Genomic DNA, 6,000 nt, shown 5'->3' on the forward strand with positions numbered 1-6,000 from the left:
TCGTCATCCAGCTGGAAAAGCACTGCTCCCACTCCAAAATTTGAGGCGTCGCACTGGATGTAAAAATGGCGTTTGAAGTCGGCATGGACTAATACAGGAGCCGTGGTGAGGGCCTTTTTCAGGGATTCTATGGCCGCCCTCGCTTCCGTTGGCAAGGAAAACTTCCCGCGCGCATGCTTCTTCAGAGCATCTGTTAACGGTACAGCGATGGTTGCGAAGTCCTTGATGAAGCGCCTATACCATCCTGCGGTTCCTATGAAGCTCCGTAGCTCCTTCACTGAACTTGGGTTCGGGATCTTTTGTATAGCCACAACCCTATCGGGATCCATTTGCAGCGTGCCACCTCCGATGATAAACCCTAGGTATTTTAGCGACTTGAAACAGAATTTGGATTTTTTTAAGCCTATCGTCAAATTCGCTCTTTTCAGGCACTGGGCCACCAATCGCAGATACCGCAGATGCGTCTGGAAATCCGGGGCTATCACCAAAAGATCGTCCAAATAAACGAAAACGTTTGATCGGAGCTGAGTTGGAATTACCTTATCCATCACTCTGCATAACCTCTGGGCAGCGTTACACAGACCGAAGGGCATCATCACGAATTGATACAGCGGACGGCCTGCGACGGTAAATGCGGTGCACTTCCGGCTTTCTGGGTCCAGTTTAATCTGCCAGAATGCGAATTTGAGGTCGACGCTAGAAATGTAGTATGTCTGGTCAATCCTGGATAGTATACCCTCGATACTAGGAAGAGGGTAAGCATCTTTTACGGTGAGCTGGTTCAGTTTCCGCGCGTCCAAACAGAATCTATTTTTGTTTGGCTTTCGCACCACCGTCGTCCGATTGCTCCATGGACTATCGCTAACTTCGATCACTCCTAGCTCCAGCATTTTATCCACCTCGGTCCAGATCACCTCCTGCATCGCTGGGGATTGAGGGTAATGCCGATCTTTAAATGGTTCTGCGCCCTCGATCAACTGGATCCGATGCTGCTCTACCGTCGTTGTTCCCAATCCGGCATCCTCATAGGTTAGAAACTCCTTCTTTACCTTCTCCAGCTCTTCGGTTTCCGTGTCTTCCAGGGCCCAAGCTTCCACTTCCACGTCCTCCTGGCGATGTTCGGCGTACTGGCTGATTTTTGACATTTGGATCTCGCCTACTTGGACCTCGCTGGATCTACTGGACTCTTCTCCGAGGACTGTGGGAGCCAGCGCGAAGGATCTCCAGAAATCAATGCCCAAGTACATGGCTTGCTCTAGGTACGGGCATACGTAAAACAAGATCTCTTTGTTCATTCCGTTATATCTTACGCAGAGTTTGGTTTTGCCGATTATGGACCTGTCTTCTCCAGAGGCTGTCTTGATGATCGAGACATAATTGTCCATTTCCACCTCAAGGTCGGCAAGGAGTTCACGGCTGCCCTTTCCTAAGACACTAACGGATGCCCCAGTATCTAGGAGTCCAGCAATCCGATGTCCTCTTATCTGCACTTCGGCAAACACTCTGGGATCGCGTCCTGCTCCTCGTCTGACTGCCTCGGCCACCTCTTTGCGAGTCTGTCGCCTTTCCTTAAATCTGGAACGGGCCTTTTGGAGTCTACGACTGACACCGCGCATCCCCTCCAGCTGCCTGTCATCAAAGATCTGGTTTCGAATTTGTATGTATCTCCTCATCCTCTCTTCGGCCGGTATAAACTTCAAACTATTTTTATTTAATTTATTCGGGCTAATATTCTTAAATTCTATATTACTTAGTGGACCATCGTTCATTTCTTCGCGGGCTTCTGTCCCGAGCGCTGATCTCCCGCTTTCATCATGCCCGCTCGTGCGTTTCCCGAGCAATTGGGACACGTTGGAGTAAACATTTCTGGTTTCCCGCAGCGGTAACAGAATATTTTGCGTTCCTTCGCCACGCAGTCTCGGAATCCGTGGTCGAACTGGCCGCAATTCCAGCAACACAGCCTGGGTTTGTTCGCCAGGTGAGTTTCTTCCACCATCCTTGCTTCATCTTCATCCAGAAACTCCGTTTCCGGCTCTAGCTCCTCCACTCGCTTCCCGGCTGATTGGAATTTCGGCACAGGACGGAACGTCGACTTCTGCTCGCGTCCGCGAAAGTGGTACTCCACTTCCAGGCACTCTTCCCTCAGCTGCTCCACGTTCCGGACTCGGATCGCGTAAACGTAGCGGGCGATCTCATCATCGAGCCCCTTCTTCAAGACTCGCACCATTTCGGACTCAACCAAAGGTGTGGTGAGTCTAGCTGCCAGTCTGCGCATCGCTCTAAAATACTCTTCCACAGATTCGCCAGATTGTTGTCTTCGCTCATGCAAGGCGCGTAGCCGCTCGAACTCGCCACCCACTGCTCGGAACCGGGACACCAACTCGTCCTTCAAATCCTCCCATCCTTCCGGAGGCCGTTCTCGGACAAATTGCCAATACCACTCCGCCGCTTGTCCTTTGACGAGATGGTGAAAGTTGTCAAGGACCTCGTCCCACGACCGTCGGTTCTGCCTACGGAGGAACTCGACCCTGAACACGAAGTCCTGCACCGTCATCTTATTTGGATCTCCATCTCCGTCGAAGTGGATTTCCCATTTGTCGACGCGCCCCCATCTCGCTCCTCTCCAATCATCTCTCCTTTCATATGGTGGCAGATCTGTTGGACCTCCGCCGTCTCCTGATGTCTCCCGTCTCTGCCTTCCATCACCTGGATCCAGGTCCGCATCGGCTATTCCTCGGCGCCAGTTCTGGCTCAACCTCGCCGGCTTCCTTGGAGTCGACTGTGAATTCCATGCGTCATCGTCCTTGGGTCTTTTGGGCATGGTCCCTGTGTTCGGCTTCTGCCTGAGGTGAGCTAGAGGCTGCTGATCGCCATTATTATTATCGTTGTTTTCACCCTGGTCTCTTTCCAATCTCAGATCTTGGATCAATTCCACGTTCTGGCGCAGAGGCGCCATCACCTCTGTTATGGCCCCCATCAGCTCCAAAAAGCCGCGACGGATCTCCTCCTGCAACGTCCTACTCAGGGTATCTGCCATGCTGCCTCTCCACGTCTCCTGTGCTTGCGCTATGGCGACATTTACTCCTGAGAGAATCTCGGAGGGCAGTGCGTTCGATTGGCCTGGCAAATTCCAGCTGTCGTCTTCACGCCCCTCAGCGCCCTGTGTGTCCCCGCCTTGCATCTGTCCTTGGAGGTTACCTGGTGGAGGAGTCCTGCGAGTCATTTTCTGCTTAGACCGCAAGTTGTACGCGCTCATCAACCTAGCCCTGTATTTCCCTACCTCGAACTATCCTATTTATCTTTTTATTCAATACAATTAATTATCTACTCTTCTTTCAGAACAATCGCATGAATACTACCTATAACGCCAACTCACTGATCTTCAGCACAAAAACGTTTAATACGGCAAAAACACTAATAAGGGGGAAAGGAACCACAACTACTACTAGGGCCAACTCTGCACATGGTGTTCTACGTCTTTTCCTGTCCAACGTCTAGAATTTGGCGAGCGCTGTTGACTGATCTTATCTTCCTTGAAAGATTAAGAGTCAAGGGCGCTCACTTCCCTACAGTCGCTGTTTCCGCCTACTTCCCTACTGAATGTTCGTTGCGGGATGTTGTAGCTGCTCCGAGTGCAACGCGTGGCCGACATCTGTCCCCACGGGCCACTCAGAACAAAAATCTCCTTGAGAATCTACTCTCCCGACTCCATCCAGCGGTAAGCAGGGGAAGCGAAAAACATAAATCTTTCTGACCATTCCTAACTTCGGGTATTTCTTTTTCTTCAGGTTCTCCTTTTGCACACCAGGCACCGGGCCGGTTGCTAACTGGCTTTTGGATTCTCCTCTGCCAGTGCCAAACCAAATCCCCTCTTGAGATTGCCTGCTTCCCGTTGTCAGATAAGTGCCGAAACATCAAACATCAAAAAAAAACTATTTACTTTGTGGATTTTTTTCTTGCATCCTCAGGTCCCTCAGCGCCGTGCTTCTGTGAGCCAACTCGTCGAGTCCCTCACAGGCCACCGGAACACCGATGGACCCCAGATTGCAGAATACCACTCGAGATCTATCTTCTCTGCTGGATATTTATAATTTCTTCGACTTCCGTATGATTCGCATCCGTACTCTCCCTCTTTGATGGTCGAGCCAGGACTGCGAGTCCACTTCCCTGTCTCAGATTGGGCGCCATTATTGTTACGAACCTTTGTTTTTCTTTGGGGCAAGGCCGGCTAGCCAGTCATCCCAGGGCTGGATACTTCCCAAGCCCTCAGGTCGCACAACAACCAACTAATTGGACATCTCGAACAAAATGAAACAACAGAAATAACCGACGAAAAATAAACTGAAAAAAAAACGGACTCTACTCGACAAACAACATTACAGTCTTCCCTCAACACAGACTTGGACCAGGTCGAGGTGTCGATGTTTTACCCCCGACGCACCCACCCTACCTGAGATCTGAATCACACGTTCCGGATCTCCCTGCCATTTGCAAAAGCCTTACCCTCTCGTTGCTGTGGCTCCTCTTCCCCCCATACGAAACGCTTAACAATTCATTTCTTCGTTATAATTTTCACTTCATTTCCTATTTTCACACGATATCATTTCTAAACTAGGCCTGCCTATTCATCCCCCCCTCATCTTAGTACTACTGGCGGTTAATAAATAATTAGATTAATAGGAATAAATAATATAATAAATATAAATAAATAGGTTACATATATATAATAAATATGGACGGACTTAAATTACATATACTTATAACTGGAGACGTCTAACAAAAATAATTAGTTAGAGTAAATAAGTTGATGTGATTTTTTTCTTCTCCCTAAGTGGGCGAGGGTCCCGCACTACGTGGCCAGGTCTGTTCCTTCGAGACCAGCAGGAAAAACAAGCCAGGGTGGCGGAGCTGTGACCTATTCCCTACGGCCAACAAAAAAAATAAATTTGGGGTTTCTTTACTCCCCCTTTGGAGCGGACTCACTCTTATGCTTCCTGGTCCTGGTTCCTGGTCTTTCCCTGATCTGGATCCCCTGGAATCACATTTATTTATCTTTTATTCATTTTTTTGCAGGGTGATGGCCACTACTCCATCCTCATCCCACTCACTTTTTCTTTCCGAACAAAAAAAAAATCGCTAAGTCACTGTGTCCGGCGCGCATGCTCCTCCGTTGCGGGAATTTTTCTTTCTGAACCCCCTCTTGGCTGTTCTGTTTAATGCTCCCGGCTGCCGATCCCCATCGCTCTCTCTTCTATCGCCCTTGAACCAGGTTCAAGGGCATGGCCTGATTCGGGCTGCTGGCGGCTCTCTTTTCTTTTGGGTGTGGGTGAGTTGGCTTCGGGACTCCGTTATGGGATGAGATCGGAAATCCTCTCACAACGGCTCCGGAGAGCGCGCGGAACTCTAACTCTCCAGGACCAGGTGGCCACTCTTCGCTAACCTTTCCCCTTAAATTTTGGCCCTGCCACTCTGTTCAAAAAAATACATTCCTCTCAGCGCTTCTAGGGTCTCGCCTATCGATATCTTCGCATGCAACAAAGTACGCAAGGCATAAACAGTTGATGCAATAATCAAAGCATCAATTGCTTTGTACAGCACATTTGTGTGTTTAACAACACCCTGTTAAGCTATTAAGCGTTTTTAATAACTGTTGCAATTTGAAGTTAATGAAAGTCGAAAGGCTGTTTATAATTCACAATTTATTTGCATATGTAAACCAACTTATCGCGTATGTACATATGGGGATGATTGGGCGAACGATTGATGCGAGGATGTTAATCTAATAGCTGCGACGATTAGCTCAAGACTGCCCATGCAAGGGCTGACGGGCCAATCTGCCGGGCCCTATGTAGCAAGCTTAGACGTGAGCGAGAGCGTATGGGAGCTGCTCGGGGACGCTGTTAAGCCGAGTCAGAGAGATTGCGACATAAGGAGGCGAAAGAATTCCGCTGCATGCGCATATGCGGTAGCAAATGATCTTTGCAGTGGGGGCATTGGAAA

The sequence above is a fragment of the Drosophila persimilis genome, unplaced genomic scaffold (assembly GCF_003286085.1).
Source record: "Drosophila persimilis strain 14011-0111.01,24,50 unplaced genomic scaffold, DperRS2 tig00000477-arrow-pilon, whole genome shotgun sequence".
Lineage (NCBI taxonomy): Eukaryota > Metazoa > Arthropoda > Insecta > Diptera > Drosophilidae > Drosophila > Drosophila persimilis.